At 46.7% G+C, this 18,675-nt stretch overlaps 2 pseudogenes; both read left to right on the plus strand.

Moving 5' to 3' along the window:
• The first annotated feature begins 2,310 nt into the window (after nt 1-2,310).
• On the plus strand, nt 2,311-4,164 carry LOC146209407 (uncharacterized; annotated as a pseudogene).
• Nucleotides 4,165-15,160: 10,996 nt separating this feature from the next.
• Nucleotides 15,161-17,373, plus strand: LOC146209408 (uncharacterized; annotated as a pseudogene).
• The last annotated feature ends 1,302 nt before the right edge of the window (nt 17,374-18,675 follow it).

Consider the following 18,675-nt stretch of genomic DNA (forward strand, 5'->3'; position numbering starts at 1 on the left):
GACCAGACTCTCACGATACCTTGAAGACAACCATTTTCTACCAGACACAATGTTCGGCTTCCGCCCTCATTTAGCGGCCCCTGACATTATGCTTCTTCTCCATCATCAGGTAGTCATGAGACGTACACTAGACACGAAAGTCATCGTCGGCCTCGATGTTGCCAAGGCATTCGACAACGTCCTCCATGAAGCGATTCTTCAACAACTTCAAGCTCACGGTGTTGGACATCGCATGTATGCGTACATCCGAAACTTTCTCACCGACCGCACAGTGCAACTTAAAGCCGGCACTGGGGATCCTTCCATCATCTCTCCGGGAAACCGTGGCACGCCGCAAGGCGCCGTACTTTCGCCGATGCTTTTTAACGTCGCACTGATAGGCCTGCCGAAGCTACTGGCCGACATCCCCCACCTGCATCACAGCATTTATGCTGACGACCTCACACTTTGGATCACGTGCGGCAGTGACGGCCAGATTGAAGAGACTTTACAGACCGCGATCGAACGGATTGGAGATTATCTAAGTACAGTTGGCCTCACTTGCTCGGCGACAAAGTCCGAGTATATCATCATCCCATCCCCGGGACGACGTCCTTCAAATATACTTGCTGACATCAACCTCCAGGTGCAAGGAAACCCGATTCCTCGAACAGACAACATCAGGATCTTGGGCTTACATCTACAGGCCAACGGCAGCAACAACATCACGATCCAACGCATCGACCAGTCGGTAGTACAGATCGGACGCCTCCTTAAGCGAATCTCCAACAAACATCATGGCATGCGAGAGTCCAACCTCCTGAGCCTCGTTCAAGCTTTCATCTGCTCCCGCATCACCTACTCTGGACCCTACTTACGTCTCACTCGTGCCGAAAGCGAACGGCTAGAGGCATCACTTCGAAAAGCATACAAGACGGCCCTAGGTCTTCCCATGTCCACAGCTACACATAAGCTCATGGCTCTCGGAATCTCCAATACCGTGAGCGAACTCATCGAGGCAACCCTCACCGCCCAGTATGAGCGGCTCTCACTCACACACGCTGGCCGAGCAGTACTGCAGCAAGTTGGGATCTCCCCGCCGAGATCGGCCCCAAGTTACGCTGAACTTACACCGGAATATCGCCTAAATTTCCGCATTCCCAAACGGATGCACCCGGAACACCACGCCCAGAGACGGGCCGATCGGGCTCGTCAATTCGAGAAACGCTTTAGTGGACGTCCGGATGTCACGTATACGGACGCCTCTTACCATCCATCGAGGCCAGCGATGGTGGCGGTAGCCCTCGCCCCTCACCGCAGCTGGTACATAGCCTGCAGCATTCGCAATGCAGAAGCAGTCACCGCAGCTGAGGAGGTTGCCATTGCGCTAGCGCTAGCCGACCCTAATACCAAAGTCGTCATCAGTGATTCTCAACAGGCTATTCGCAATTACGATGCTGGCCGTATCTCTTGCCAAGCGTTATACATTCTACGTTCTACAGCACCCTCTTCCACATCTCGCTTACTTCTTTGGGCTCCAGCCCACGAGTCGCTCAGCGGAAACGCCCAGGCACACACTCTCGCTCGAGATCTCAGCTGCCGAGTCGAGAGTATGATCAGCCACCCTGCTTCCGCTGACACTAATATATCACGCGCTTCTCTACTCACCACTTACACGGACATACTCCAGCACTACCGACTCCAAAGGTGTACATATCCTCCCGCACACCGAGATCTAACAAGACGCGAGGCCATCCAATGGCGCAAATTACAAACTGGCAGCTTTCCACACCCCCTCTATACAGCAGGATCTTTCCGGATCAGATAGCCCCCATGTGTAAACACTGCTCAACTCCGGCCACACTCATACACATGGTGTGGACTTGTACACATTAGAACACAGACAACACAAACATCCCAGAGACGTGGGAGTCTCTCCTGTGTACTTCCGAGCCAGCAGACCAACGCTGGCTTATCCAACGCGCGGTGGAGGCCGCGGCATCCCAAAGGATCCCCGCCGACCTCCTCTAAGTCAGCGCAACCGGCCCTTTGACTGGTGCCCTGTTTTTGGGCGCAATAAAAGAGTTCACCACCACCTTGCTAAGTAACTCAGGAGATGAACTGCAAAGAATGATTGGTGACTTAGGCAGGAAAAGTAGAAAGGTAAGTGTTGTATCCTTATTTCAGTTTCGTTTCTTTCAGTGTGCATATCGTCATCGTCATTCAATATGATTCCCTATATAAGTGGCTTCACTGTGGCGAATAAAGGAGGGTTTTTGCATACTGCGCTTGCGTGGTCCCGTGTCATGCGTATGGTCTGGATCAGACACCACATATTGGCGACGAGGATCAGTATCGGAGCCATGTCACTCGGGTGTTTCCCAGCACCGCCCCCTTTCTTGCCTGCACCCGGTGACCCGGCTGTGCCTTGGCAGCAGTGGAAACGCGTATTCCTGAATTTCCTGGAGGCCATTGCCGGCGATGAACTGAAGCCGAAGCGTTGCAAGGCAATTCTGCTAAACTCGCTCGGGGTTGAAGACCAGCGAATATTCTACAGCATTCTTGCACAAGGAGCAGACGCGACTGCGGACTCCAAGGCCGAGGAAAAGGTGGACCAGTTCAAGGACGCGCTTGCTGCTCTGGATACGCATTTCGCGAGCGCTACGAATGATTTGGTGGAGCGGCGCCGGTTTCGCCAAAGACAACTGCCTGGTGAGACATTTCAAGCATTTAAAAACAGTCTTCGGGACCTTGCGTCTACTTGCAAGTTTGGCAGTGCTACCGATAGCATGATTCGAGACCAATTACTGGAAGGCACTTCGTCACGAACAACCCGTGAACGCATGCTTTATGAAGGGTCTTCGCTTACATTGCAGCCTGCTGTTGACATCGGGAAGCAAATTGAGCAAACACAACAAGAGCTCGGGGAATTCGCGCATAGCACTGTGAACAAGATTCGAGATGTGCGAAAAAGGTCACACTCTGAGCAAGGAAGTTGCTACAGGTGCGGCTCGTCATCGCATATGGCTAAATCGACTGCATGTCCGGCGAGGAACAAGCGTTGCCACTCCTATGGAAAAATTGGTCACTTTTCAAGCATGTGCTGATAGAAGAAAATGAAATATGCCGTTCGGAAGCCCGAGAAGGCCAACGCCGTCACGGTCTTCAAATCGGTGACCGTAATGCGTCGGCGAAAGATATTCGAGCCAAAATTTCCATCGGGAAGATAAGATTGTCGTTGATTGTCGACACAGGCGCTACGCTCTTTTGCTCAGTGAAGAGCACTACCACAAATATCTAGCCGACACGTACTCATTACGACCGCCGACTGCCAATTTGTGTAAGTATTCCGGAGAACAGATCAAGTTAAGCGGTTGCTTTCTTGCTGGCGTATCTTACAAGGGAAACAGAGCCAGTGTGCTTTTTCATGTCACAACCAAGGGCTCTTTGCTGCTGGGGCTTGATGCCGTTCGGAGCCTAGGAATCACTATCAATGGCTCAACCTTGAATAGCTGCCAGGTGACATGCCCTGATTCACTGCCTTCAGAATTTACGCATCAGTTTGCGCACTTGTTCGCGGAACAGTTAGGGCATGTGAAAGGCTTTGTTCACCACGTTAAATGCCGTTCATCTGTGAAACCAGTCGCTGCGAACCTCAGACGCCTGCCGCTCACGCTACGGCAACAGGTATCTTTAGAGATACAACGCCTGTTGGCCGAAGATACAATTGAACCTGTCGACGCATCGTAGTGGATTTCACCGATCGTCGTCATGCGGAAGAAGGACGGTTCAATTAGGTTGTGTGTGGACGTACGTGAAGTGAACAAAGCAGCAATTTCCGATGCTTTTCCTCTTCCGCATACAGAGGAATTACTTCATGAACTAGTTGGAGGAACGTGCTTCTCAACTTAGCGTCGGCATACCACCAGCTAGAACTGGCTCCGGAAAGTGGGGGACTAACCACCTTTATCACACACGAAGGATTGTTTCGTTTTAAGAGAGTGTGTTTTGGCCTTGCATCTGCCCCTTCAGCCTTTCAGAGAATGATGCAGCATATTTTGAAAGATTGTAAAGGCGTACTTTGTTACATTGATGATGTGATTGTGTGGGGCAAGACACGTGAGGAGCACCACAAGAATCTACACCAGGTGCTAAAACGCATTGGTGATTCAGGTTTGAAGCTCAACCAGATATGCACATTTGCTGTTTCAGAACTATCCTTTTTAGGGCATACGGTGAGCTCAAAAGGGCTCACACCATTGCAGTCTCAGGTTGTCGCTATTGTGAAAGTGCCTGCTCCTCATGATGTTGCCACTTTGAGGTCATTTCTGGGTCTCGCTGGTTACTATGCTCGGTTTGTGCCGCGATTTGCTGATCTCGTCGAGCCGCTTAGAAGGCTCCTGCGGTCTGGTCAACAGTTCACGTGGGATGATGAGGCTGAGCGTAGCTTCCAGCTTGTTAAGCCAGCTTTGTCTTCAAGCCCAGTTATACAAATGTTTAACCCAGACCTTGATGTAATTGTTACGACAGATGCTTCTGATAAGGATCTGGGAGCCGTTCTTCAGCAACGCGATTTTGACAGCGTACGCACGGTGGCCTTCGCATCACGTGCCCTGACTTCTTCTGAGCGGAAGTACTCCGCTGGGGAACGTGAAGCCCTTGCTTGTCTCTTCGCGTGCGAGCGCTGGCACGTCTACTTGTGGGGTAGAAAATTTTTGTTACGTACGGACCACCAGGCACTGGTGACGTTACTTTCAGCTGCCGGTACAGGACGCCGACCTTTGCGTACATCTAGATGGTCAGCTCGACTTTTGTATTATAACTTCGACATAGAGTACCAAAAGGGATCGCAAAATGTCGTGGCCAATGCGCTTTCACGCCTACCTCTTGACTGTGATTCGCAGAAGACGATGCAGGAAGAAATTGTGGCCGTTGTATCAGAGTGCCTAACAAAGGAACGGCTGCAGGTGGCCACTGCTGCAGACAGCACACTGCAACAGGTTGTTGTGCACGTGGTACATGGTTGGGCGCCTAGAAAAGCTTTGCCAGCAGAAGTAATGCCGTACTTTAACGTGTGGGAAGCGCTTTCTGTCGTCGATGGCCTTAGGATGCGCAGCGAGCAGGTAGTTGTTCCGAGTGAATTAACCTCGCTTCTTGTTGGTTTTGCGCACGAAGGTCACCCAGGATTTGTGAGGACGAAGCAGAGACTACGTGATCTTTACTGGTGGCCACGTTTGAATAAACAGGTAGAAGAAGCAATCCATTTTTGCCATTTCTGCCAGGATACGGACAAGTCTACTAAACCGTCGTTTGCACCGCTGCAGCCGGTGACGTTTACAGCGCTACCATGGCAGAAGTTAGCAATGGATATAGTGGGACCGATTGGCTGGGCCCCTTCAAACTGTAGGTACAGTCGAGCGCGATTTGAAGGTTATCGCGCGAGCGTCGACCGGGAACATGAACAGCGCCATGGCCCAGAATTCTCTGCCGAGGCGAGGGAGGTATTAGGCCAGCTTCCCTCACTCTTTTTGCTGCTCCTTCAGCAGCCGTCACTCCCTGCAGGGACGTCACTTTTTTTTTGTTATTTGGTTCTGCGAACAGGCAGTGACCGTTGTGCGCACGACGTATTCTTGTATTATCTGAAATTGGACCCTTTATCGCAACAAATAGAAAGCTTAGAATAGAGATAAAGGGCGGTGAGTTTATCGCGGGGGTGATGGTTGTTGTATGGAACTGCGAACGAGGGAGAGAAGAGGGCGAAATGATAATTTTTCTTGTTCCAAACCCGGCCGCCAGGTGCCTGGAGTGCTAGGCTGGTCGACGCTCGCGCGATAACATTCAAATCGCGCTCGACTGTACATGATATCGCTGATCGATTATCAATCCAAGTGGCCTGAGGTTGCCTTTTCATCTACAGCGACGTCACAGAGTGTGGACGATTTTTTGCAGAATGTGTTCAGCCGAGAAGGCTATCCGGAAGAAATTGTCACAGATAATGGGCCTCAGTTTAGTTCGCAAATGTTTGAAACATTCTTGAGAGAGAGGGCTATTGCGCATCGTTGTTCTTCTCTGTACTATCCACAGGGAAACGGCGCGATTGAACGTTTTACTCGCGAGCTGAAAGATTTCATGCAGGTTGCCCGATTTGAGCAACGGTCCCTCCAGGTGGTTAACTATCTCGGCATATATAGGTCGACGCCGCATGCGACAGTGGGTGTGTCACCAGCTAAGTTTCTCCACGGGCGCCAGCCAAGGACAAGACTCAATACAGTGGCTTTGCCGACAAGAGAGGGTAGCCATGCCAGTTCGAATAAAAATGTTCCTGCTAGGGTTAGGACGAAACAGATGTATGCAAAACAGTATACGGACAGGCGGCGAGGTGCGAAAAGACCAGCCTTTAGAGTAGGGGAATTCGTTCGTGTACGCAAGACAGCAGACGGTGGAAAAGCGTCGGTAACTACACGGTACCTTTCAAGATTGTCGGCAGAAAAGGCAAAAATAGCTTTTTGATGAGCGACGGTCGTTGCTGGAACGCGTCTAAACTAGTTCGGGTTTCCTGCAATCAATCGCAGACAATAGAACAATGGGCATGGGAATTGCCTCATCACTGCTCGGGTACCACTGGGCCTGAAAGCCGCGCAGACGCTGAACAGGGTGAATTGTTGCGATTGCCGGAAACAAGGGCTGAAGTTAATGAAGAAGTGGTTGCTCCTTTAGACGATTCGGTGGAGGAACCTTTGCGTCGCAGCACTAGGGTACGCCGTCCTGTAGAAAGAGTTGGGTTTTCTTTATCTGAACAATAAGTGTTTAGTTCGTGTTATTTTGGCTGTTGCAAATTACTATGTCTTATTTTTCAAGCGGGAGGCGATGTTGTATCCTTATTTCTTGTTTCAGTTTCGTTTCTTTCAGTGCACATATCGTCATCGTCATTCAGTATGATTCCCTATATAAGTGGCTTCATTGTGACGAATAAAGGAGGGTTTTTGCATACTGCGCTTGCGTGGTCCCGTGTCATGCGTCTGGTCTGAATCAGACACCACAGTAAGCTTGAAAATCAATATGCAGAAGACTAAGGTAATGTTTAACAGCCTCCGGAAGGCACAGCAGTTTACCTTAGTTAGCGAAGAACTGGAAGTAGTAGGCGAATATATGTCTACTTAGGACAGGTAGCAACCGCAGATCCGGACCAAGAGAAAAGAACACGAAGAATAAGATTTTGGATGGAGCGCATTATGATTGACTAGCAGCTTACTGGAATCGCTCAAGAGGAAAGTATACAACAGTTGCATCTTAACTGTACTACCCTAAGGGGCTGAAGCGTGTAGGCTAATAAAGAGGGCTCTACTTAAGTTGAAGACAACGCAGAGGGCTATGGAACGGAAAATGGTAGGGGTAACACTAGGAGATAGGAAGCGCGCAGAATGGGTCAGAGAAATGACTCAAGTTACTGACATTCTAGTGGAAATCAAGAAGAAGAAATGAGAATGGGCAGGACATGTTGTGTGAAGAGAGCATAACCGATGGTTGCATAGGGTAACAAACTGGATTCCAAGGAAAGCAAAGCATAGCAGGGGCCGACAGAAAGTTAGGTGGGCGGATGAGGTTAAGAAGTTCGCAGGGGTCAAGTGGATGAAGCTTGCACAGAATTGGGTTAATTGCAGAAATATGGGAGAGGCCTTCGCCCTGCAGTGGGTATAGTCAGGCTGATGATCACCACGTACTACATATTACCAGCATTGCTGTACAGTCCACCTGCAAAGACCGCGCCAGAGTATATCTCGCAGGGTTTAAAGTGACAAATAACAAAATTGTAAAAATTCCCGGTATAACCTATGAAAGTCATGAAGTTTTGAAGGGTTAATGGCGTGGGGAGAGGGACAGTCGTGGATGTAGGGAATAAAACAGTTGTGCAGCCGTGTTAGCTGTAGTCAACTCAAGAAATAATATTTTTACGACGTGAAGCCTTTACACAGGACAGAATCGTGTCAGACTTGGATATTCAGGTTCTGGTCTAGCTCAGCCGAGCTACATCCACCTCCTTCTCCACTCACGCCATGTTCATCCTGTACGTCGTCCTCCTTACTCTGTAAAAATGTCATAGATAACGAAACAAGTGTGCGGAAAAGATTGTATTCTATCTTTCCCACTTATCCTCTCCGTGTGTTTTAAGTTAGAACAGACGGTTCAGAAAGAGAAATTTGTAGAGGGAAGACAAAGAGAATAATAGCGACGACTGAATGGGAAAAATGTGAGGAGCCCATCGTGGTTTACTTTGATTGCTGGATCGAGTCCGGACAGTTGAACGCCCCTACACTGTGTCAATCTGTGAAAACGCGCCGCATCACATCACCAGATAGCACAGTCTGAACACGCCAGCTGCGATGACTGCTCAATTTACAGGGAACAATAAAGGAAATTATATCGAAGCGCCTGTACGGGGTACATGCGTTTTATTTTTATTTTCGCTGCGTGTCTTTATTCGGAGCAGCTTGTATAGTCGGTAATGCCGAATTCACAGCAGTGAGGGGCGCTTATCTTTTTACTCAGCGAATTAACTTAAACAGAAATGGGTTTGTCATCTTTTAGTTTATATTATCGGCATACATTTTCAAGTTTCGCAAAGTAAGGTATAATTTCAATTTCATATCTTGAAATCCACATCTGTTTATTATAAGATAAAGTCATGATTATTAGAAATTACAGGCTATCTTTATGAATTTTTACTTGATATCCTAATAAATTTGCCGACTATAGGGCCCCCTCCACTTAGGCCACGTGCCAGCGAGTGCTTCAGAATGTACGGGCAGTAAGGAAATGAAGATGGATAACATATATGAATGATCAGTATATATGAAGTATATAACAGGCACAATAATACAGTGGAATATTGAGCTAGGTGATCTGCCCAAATGATGAAACACGCAGCTGAACAGACACCGATGTTTCTCTGATTTTTTTCTCCTTCTTATTCCTCTTCTCCTTCTCCTCCTTCTACTTCTTCGTGTTCTTTTTCTTCTTCTTTTTCATCATTATTCTTCTTCTACCTTGATAAAACGCACATATCCACGAAGTGGAATTGGCCAGGGTTCAGTGAGGACTGTGAAATGTACTATAGATACGGCATTAGTGTAAGAAATCAGTTATCAAATAAACAAAAACCCAGGATTTAAGATCAAGGACTAGAATGAAAGGAAAGAAATACTGAGCAAGGTATCTAAAATTTTTATATTTGATTGTCGGGGGTGCGAGGAGAATTTAGGAACGCCAGCAAAGACCTTGCCACAGTGATGTAGTAAAGTAGTTATGTAGTGATGTAGTAAAGTTTGACTTAACGCAAATCCTTGGGCACTCGCACCTAAGGAGAGAATCGGAACCGGCAAAGCAAATGCAAATTGTGCTATTAGAACTTCGAAATGTACAATTATTTGATGTGAAAACCTTCGCCAAGGGCGAACGAAACGCTCAATAGTTTCAATCTCTCCAGACGCCGCTCAAGAACTTGTGGGAGTGAACCCGTATCTAAATCTGTAGATATTAAAGAGGGCAATCCTGGCTCCCCAGTGCACATTCTTCTTTCTTCACTTCTATATACACATAACTTCTTCACTCTCCTGGCAGTAAGCTAGCAATTCCATCTCCTTCTTTAATAGAGAAACGGAAGGCGTACTAGCAGACTGTTCACTAACCACAGTGTTCTCCAAGGCTTCCAAATTGTCTCGCGTCAACATGTCTTTATTCTTTTTCAAACCTTCAATGTTATAAACGTAAGCTGGGCATTTCTTTTCTTGTATACCTTACAGTCTTCGCAATGCTCCGCAAGGTTAATGCCAGACTTCTCCGATATTGAGGTGGCTTGTTCACTAATCCTGTCGTTCACATATCTCACCGTGTGGCCAATGTACTTCCCAGAAGACAGGGGAATCTGGTGCACTATTCTTTGAATGATTTCCGAATAGCTCTCTCCGTGTGCATCTTAATAAAAAGTTTTATCTTACCGTGACCCGCCACCACGCGTTCCACTGCGCATGCCCAAATCCTTCGACTCCGATAGATGGCGTCACATACGGGATGTCGGCACATAGACCTGCCGCGTCACGACCAATCAGCTTGTGCACCCCGCCCACGCACGGTAGCGGGTCACGGTGGCGGATCGTGGATCACGGTAAGCTAAATGTCTCTAATATATTGCCTTTTCCATTCGCCAATGCCCACATACCTTTTATTTTGTTGGGAGCCTTAGAAATGATTTGAATGCCGTGTTGCCGACCAATGTTCACGTTGTGGGCAAAGCCATGAAGGTATGGTGCCAAAAATAAATTCTTCCTCTGCGCTAAACGTCCAGTCCATCTTCTTAGCTTGTTCTGCAACACTAAGCTTTGGCTATGGTTTATAGATAAGCCATCTGAAATCTTGTTTCCACAAGTCCTATCACTGGTGTAAGAGACTGTGGCTCATAAGCTGATACACCAAAGCCGCCTTCTCAATGCCCCTTTTACTGTCTTGAAATGGTTCGATTACACAAAAGTAAATGCTTGTTTGCTTCAGGTTTATAACTCCAACATTGATGCACTGCCAAAAATTCGAGGCGTAAATCTAAGAGCTTAGAGTTCCAGCTTCTATGAGCTCCCAGAAAAACCTGATATCCCGACAACATTTTCAAAAGCACCAAGTGTTATAACTCCAAGTACTTCTGTCTCATTTCCCTTTGAAATACGCATAGCATCAAAATTCATTGATGTAACAAATGATCATTACGAAGCATCTGCCTGTTAATTCTTCTTGAATCCTTCTATCAAAGGGCGCAAGGTACGTTTCACTTTGGCCAGGTGCAACCCTCGAAAATATACAAACTTCACTGTTTTGAACATGTTCCCTCATGGGCAGCAACCATTTCGTCCAGGTAGGATCCTATTAACTCCAGAAAAGTATGCACAGACACACCTACGCTATTAACAGGCATTTAGCAAATATTCCAAAAAAGCAAAACTGAATAGTTCTATAATATCAACAAGTGTTTTTCATAATATCACCGATATTAATTTTTTACCTAATGACCCTCTCTTATTAGAAATCCATTAGCTACATTTTGTCAAATAGTTGAAATCTAAGGGAGTTAGTGATGCGACATACTGTTAAACATGCTATACATCCCCTGCCATCAAAATCCCCTAGACGTTACATTTTCAGTCCTGCCCTTTCTAATAAACAAGATATCAAGGAATGCTACAGGTGTTCGGGTTATGGACGTAGTACAAAATTATTCGGGTTATAAATATTTGACTGAGATTTTACATATATTTGGGCCAGATGTACAACCAAAGCTTCTCACAGTGACCTGACATCTTTTTCATGCTTTTAAATAAACGCCCGTCTCTTAAGGGTAAACGAAGGATACCTCACAATCAGTGTATTCACAACTTTCAGAAGTTTACTTGCAACTATATACTACAATATATTTCAAATATCTTAGCTTAATCAATGACAAATTATTTTTATGGTATATGTTTTCCTATCTTTAAAAGAGAAAAACCGCTATTAAGAACCCCCTCTTACCTCTCGCAAAAGCGTGGTGGTAACGTTGAGTGGAAGTGGAAAAGTAATAGTTGCTAGGGCTTCGATGCACTGCCACCCTATTATTGTCGAGCTGGAAAAACTTCACAAAACATCATACAAAGCTTGACATTTGACTAGCAAGCATAGATGTATGTCCACAGGCCTGGAAAATTGGACATCATGTATTCGCGAGGGACTGGCAAACGTTTTGGCGAAGCCTGAAACGCAAAAAAAAAACAGGGACGTGACAGACACACAGGACAGCGCTATGACAGATCAACTGACATAGCGCTATAACGGACCGACGCTGCCTATTGTGCGATTCAGGCTTCGGCAAAAATGCGCCGAAAGGATAAACTAGCACAAGAAACAGCTTTGGCATGGATAAGCACGATTCTCGACGCGTCGAGGCCATCGCGACTATTTCAGATGCATAAAAACGACGAAAGCTATGTCGATTGCTGCCACGGAGCTAAAAAAGAACGTTAGGGCGCGCCAGCGGTAACTCACCTTCAGCGGTCCTCTTATCAAGCCTAAATACATCGTCATCATCATCAGCCCCACTTACTCACTGCAGGGCGAAGACCTTTACCATGTTAAGGACGTCCTCCAAGGGGAGACCTTTTACTGCTATGTCCTCTCGTAGAGCATTCAAGCGAAGTGCGTCGCTGTGAATTCTTTAGATGATCCTCCAAGGATCGAATCCCGCTGGAGCGCCTTCACAGGGCGAAGCGCTGTTTGTAGCCGTTCGTAACGTGCTGCTCCCACGTACGGCTCGCACATTGATGCACTCTACCATCGCCACGATGCCGCCTATCTGATTGGCGTGAAAGAAACGTCTACATCATACTTCGTTGTAGCACGTACAGTGACAAAAAGCGTAGAGAAGAGACGGGGAAAGCAACGGCCTACGGCATCGCACCTTGTATGCTTGGGTTGCAGCCGGACCAAAAGCCTGCTGTACCGGCTACAAGGTTCTTTTCATTTTCGTCAGACGTTCCTTGGATTTAGCTTTACAAAACATTTCAATGGAGCGGTATACCTGGTATGGTTTGAATGTTTTTCGTGCACACTTACCTCAGCAGCAACGCGGGATGAACTCCACCTCCAGCCATGGCAATTTAGATCACTGATACGTGCATATTTACTCGAATTGGAATATTGAAAATGCTTCGGCATCGCAACCGATGCGACAACAGTGATTATAAGAGTTCTGTATGGTTTTTTTGACCGATTCACTGAATCGTTGCAGTAAGTAAACACTTGCATTTACTTATCCTGAGAAGCCATGGCTCTTCGTCTTTTCCGCTGCAATGACATGAGCTAGCTTCGATCCGAGGCTTGGTTATGCTTCATCAGAAAAGTGGCGATTCATTCTCTACGAAACGCTTCTTTTGACGAATGTTTCAACAATGCGTTCGTAACACAACCAATATGGCTGATGGCAGCGGCCATTGTGCAGGACAGGGCTACAAAAACCAGCTCTACGCACTGATTGGCTTACTTTACAGGACGCTGCGAAGCCGAGGCCACTGGGCGAAAAATATCTGACCGTGCTAGATCGGGGGCGAGTTCTCGAGTTATTCGAAGGTTTTTCTCCCCATGGAGGTCGGCCCTACCATGGAGGTCGGCCCTACCTCTGATGTTGAGTGGCCTGGTTTACCATCAAAGGCCATCACCAGGCCTCATCCCAGTTTGGTTGCCACACGTGCTGGAATTTCCGATAACCCCGACAGCCAGCAGGTGAAACAAATGCCGAAACAGCTGGTTCGTACAATGCTGGTGCTGCTCTCTGGTATCAACATGAAAATAGCGAAGCTTCCTGTTCAGTTTTTGGACGCATTTGAGCCGCTCTGGCGGCATTGCAATAATTTACAATGGCTGACGATGCTAGACGATGCTATCGCAACCGCTGAGTCACTTAGTTTTTTTGCGGGCGCGAGACGGCCCAATAAAGAGTTTCTTCAGTGCAGTCAACGACTATTCATTTGTGTCCTCGACCTTGTCCCCACCGCGTGACAATATCCTTTTCCAAAGCAAGCGTATTGAGCTGTTATTTATGTGGTACCATATAATACTGAGTTCACGTCGAGACTTTCCATGCATCAGCTAACAAATCCCTAAAACCTAAATCTAACCGCACACAACTGTTAGCACAGCGCTGCTACAACTATGTGATACGGGTGGAGTGCGCAGAATGTGTGACTAAACCAGAAACAGCTGGAGACGAAAACAGAAGACATAGTAGGAATTTTCACAGCGATGGGGCATCGTTTGTGCAACTAGTTGCGATTTTGAAAATGTTTCAAGCTTCGTTTATGCAGTAGTTTAAAATTATGAGCTTCAATTAGGGTACGATTTTCATGACTTCATACATAATGATCCAACTTTATATGAACGTTTTTGTTGATCCGAAATGTACTATATCAGGGCAAGCAACAATACGCTGTACATGAGACATGAAGCTTTGAACCCGTATATAATAGTACGCACTCTAGTGCACTATTCTCAGCGAAACTTCGTAGGGCTTGTGTCTACAGGAATATATTTGCCGGAACAGTCGCTTAGGAAACTAGTCCAGACACCGTAGGATTATGATGATATATAAACATTATTCATGCTCTACTAAGGATAACTGAAAACTGGTTTCCAGGGCAAACCCATCCCGTAAATTTCTGCTCCAGGCAGTACAGAATATAAATAAAAAAATGTCCAAATATATGGTAATAGGCTAATATAGGTCTGTCACATTAGTTGGAAGACACAATTTCCTTCTTTGAAAGACGCCAGTTTTAGAGTGTATTCCGCGTGGATAAAGTAAACGTTCGTAACTTGAACTACGGTATGGCATGTAGAGTAAAGGTATCACTTCCCAAAGATAACAACTCACCTGCATTTCTGGTCACAATTGCACTGCCATGTATTAAGCGCTCTTTCTCAATGGTAAATTCACTCATCTTGAGCTGCAGTGCTTTAAAGAGTGTACAGGACATTTTACGAACTCCAGTTCAAAACCTCGCTTTGGAAAGATTTCGGCTTCCACCGAAGACTTCTGGCTGCAAAACGTGCTTGTTTTCTGCCGGCAACGACTTTGCATCCCGCTGAACTCTCAAGTAGGACTTCGAATGCGTAGCTATCATTGACAAATCGGGGAAATCTCAACGGCGAAACCCTACAGACCCCCCCCCCCCCCCCCATAAATAAACTATAATGCGTGCCAGGCAATCGTAGCTTTCTGGCCATATAAACAGCAGTGTTGCGTGACACAAGCCTAAATCTCTTTCGCGCTTGCATTCGGGCCACAAGGCAAGAATAAAGCAATTGTGTTTCACCACGTGTGGAAATTCAGTTGACAGTTTCACATGTGATAACTTCGAAAAAAGACGATTATTTGAGGCCAATTTCATGCGAGTGGTGTAGAAAGCAGAGAGAGAATATCAAGCAGGACAGTGTACTCTGTAAGCAGGGCGTTGCATATAACTGTTTATTCATAGACAAAACCGTCGGTGTATATTGAATGCAGTAGAGATATTGATTCCGCTCGTTTTATCATTAGTGACGTTTATCCAATGCTTGGTGCCTAGATATGTTTATGCCGGGGCTCAAAGTTGCGAAATCCCATATAAGCATGGTGGACGTCTGGTAAATAAGAAAGAAAGCAAAAACAAGTAGTTAGGTTCAGAAGAAACACAGCCTCATGTGGGGCCGTATGTTCTTTAAGTGCTGACGCTGTTTCTCTGATCGAATATTTCCAAGGGCTGCTAGACAGACATATAAATGAACTGTCTGGCTATATTAGAATACGAATATGCGGTGAAAGTAGGAGCTCAGTTTCATTTTCATCAACGTGATTACCATGTATATGAGACTAATGTCAATGCTTTAGAGTGTGCTGCTTTGTCACCATTGTCAACCTCTCTGCACTCACTGCAGTGCAAAGTGCAAAGGCTTCTTGAATTAATTGCCCGATGCGATTGGAAGAATTCGTATATTCGTGCTGTATGCTTCAGCGGTGAACGAAAGCAAGCCGCTATCCTAGCAATGACGTTGATGCCACTATTTTGTTTTGATTAAAGCAGCATAGACATAGATGTACGCGGAAAGAAGGCAGGGGGAATGTGAGCCGAACTATTTTTTGTGGAAGGCTTGAATACTTTCCTGGAATACTTTATCAGTACAATATATATTTTGACTAAAGTTCCACTGAATACGATGACTTCTTTATTTTGCAGAATTATGGAGGACGCTTAGGACCATCTAAGATTGTGAAGCTGAAGCCTAGATGGAAGTTTTGTAGCCGATTCTTTCTTACCCTTCCGAGCTGCGTAAGGAGTGTTTTCAGAGACACATAGTCCCGTTTCTCTACCTAAGTGTGTCTTATATAAAAGTGCGTCGCATACATAGAACCGAAAATGCAGTGATATTGACGCGTGTCTCTCGGAACCGAGGGAAAAAAAAAGACGAAGCTGAGTGTGTGCGACTGATTCGTTCATATGTTGCCGCCTTCTACTCAGTGGAGGTGCGGGGTGCGATTCCCCTTTTGCTGGGTTCCACTCCTCAACGGCAACCGAGAGCCACCACGGATTTGACACAGGGCCACCGCAGTACCAGCCGCCGCCTCCGAGGTCAGTCGCCAGAGTTCGGGCCTTTGTCCTGGACGCCAGTGCCCACCATGCATATATCGAACACGAACATTGTGGCTAACGGAGAGAGTTCACCCCAGTTCGTCGTCCTCCAGTCTCAGAATCCACCGTACATCGATGGGGAGCATTTATGAGGACGCTGCAGACTGGCTAGATGAATTCGAACAGGCCGCCAACTACAACGGCTAGGATGAGCAAAGGAAGCTGCACAATGTGTACATTGCTCACGAAGTCCGACACGGCGGTACGGACAGAAACTCAACATGTGACCGACCACCCCACAGTGGTAACAAAGGGGCCGCTGGTCATGGACACGCCATACGTCACTCTTTCGAAACCGTGCCTCGGCTAGAAGAAGAGGAAGACGCGGACTTGGTTCAGGTGGTGGGGCGTCTACTCTGGCTCTAGGGGAGTCGTACCCACTGTGTTGCTGGGTTGGATTAGGCACAGTGGTGTTCGCTCTTGGAAAATTGCATAGGGTATTCTTCTGAAGCACGGATGCGTACGTAGGCACATTCAGTGGCGGTGGCTGCACAGCAGGCACAGACGGCTCCGGAACAACTTGCCTAACTTCCTCACGTACGACCTCCGCGAGTGACGGAAGCCTCAATGATGACGTTAGATCCTGTAGCTGCTGAATGTGTCTCAGAGGCCCACACGTTTTCTTCGTGCAAACCTGCTGGATGTAATTGACACTAATGAGAGTGATTTTTCTGCTTATGAGAGAAGTGAAGATGAAGTGTCTGGAGACAGCAGTGACGAAGAAGAGGACGACTCAACTGTGGTTGACAAGGCTGAAGCAGAAGGTCTGAACATGACAGATTTTCCTACAGGTGATGTGAAATCAATTAACGCGAAGAAGCGGTACACATGGCTGAAAAAGGAGTTCGATAACGAACCGGTGAGTGTCGAGAACGACTTTCCGTTGCCACCTGCAGAGCCGCTGATCGCTAAGCACTACTTTGACATGTTCATTTCCCGGTCCATGTTGAAAGCTGTTGCGGATGAGAGCAACATATACTACTTTCACAAACACGGAACGCCCCTAAACCTTAGAGTTAAAGAAATGACATCTGTGCTGGGAATGTTCTTCAGGATGGGACCCGTAAATATGCACAGAGTCCTTGCCGACTGAGAATGCGGAATCAGGTACGAATTAGTAGCCCAGGTTATGGCGCGTAAAGGTTTGAAAAAATAACCAGGCACTTGCATTTTTTTGATACTTAAGCTGCCACTGAACAAGTTAAAGAAGACAACTGCTGAAAAGTACGTCCATGGCTCACTTCCTTGCGCAGCAACATGTGTGGCTTGCCACAAGCAAAAAAGTCAGCAGTGGACGAAATCTTGAACCCTTTCCGTGGACGGTGTTACATCTACATGCCTATTAAAACTAAAAGCAAATGGGGCCTGAAGCTTTGGGTACGTTATGGAGAATCAGGTCTGTGCTACGATTTTGATGTATATCAATGCAGCAACAAATGTTTTTATGGCTACCAGGATGGCTATCAGCTTGGGTTGGGAGCTGGTGTTGTGCTCCAGTTATGTTCGAGCCTTCCGAAGCGAGTCAACAATCTAGTCTTTGCTGGCAACTTCTTTACTGGCCCTCACCTTGTAGAAGAGCTCACAAGAATTCAAATCTCCACGAAAACAGACTCAAGTGCGGCAAGTTAATGGATGACAAACTGATAGAAAAGCGAGGTCGGGGTGCCTGTGATACTTCAGTTGCCTCCTGTGATCAGAAGGCAATGGTGGCCTTGAAGTGGTACGACAACCGCTCTGTAACTCTCCTTTCCAACTGCATTGGTGCCAACCCAGTTACCTCCATGAAAAGATGGAATAGCAAGAAAAAAAAAACATGTCTTTGTAGATTGCCCAGCGATCATTTCTGCCTACAACAGATCGATGGGTGGTGTGGACCTTCTTGACAAAATGTGCTTCTCATATCGTTTTCCCATAAGGTCAAAGCACTGGTATATGTATTTATTTTGGCATACGCTGAAAACCGCTGCAGTTAGTGCATGGCTCATGCAGAAAAGAATCTTTCATCAGCAAGGATCGTCGCCCACACCCTTGAGAGAATTCCTTTCCGAGCTCGCTACAAGCCTTATCTTGTACAACAAGCGACCGCCAGTGCGCCCTTCAGTTCAGAATGTTACAATACTAAAGAAAATGTGCTTAGATGTCTCTCGCGACGTCAGAAAAGGCAGCAAGGAACACTGGCCCATATGGAATACACGGTGGAACCGCTGCAAGGCATTCCCAGGGGGCTACACCTATGTATCTTGTTCGCAGTGTCAGGTGATGCTTTGTTTGAACAAGGTTCGCAACTGTTTTGTGAGTTACCACCAGTAGGATGCGGACAGTCTTGCTTATGCTTTTTATTGTTTTGGAAGTGATATGCACCAAAAGGGACGGTGCTAATAAAAAGTTTGTTCACTTGGCCTAGCCTCAGTCTTGTACATTGCTGCCCAGTGTTGCATATATGCAACACTCCATATTT

The sequence above is a fragment of the Amblyomma maculatum genome, chromosome 1 (genome assembly GCF_055883805.1).
Source record: "Amblyomma maculatum isolate TAMU_Amacu chromosome 1, ASM5588380v1, whole genome shotgun sequence".
In the NCBI taxonomy this organism is placed as follows: domain Eukaryota; kingdom Metazoa; phylum Arthropoda; class Arachnida; order Ixodida; family Ixodidae; genus Amblyomma; species Amblyomma maculatum.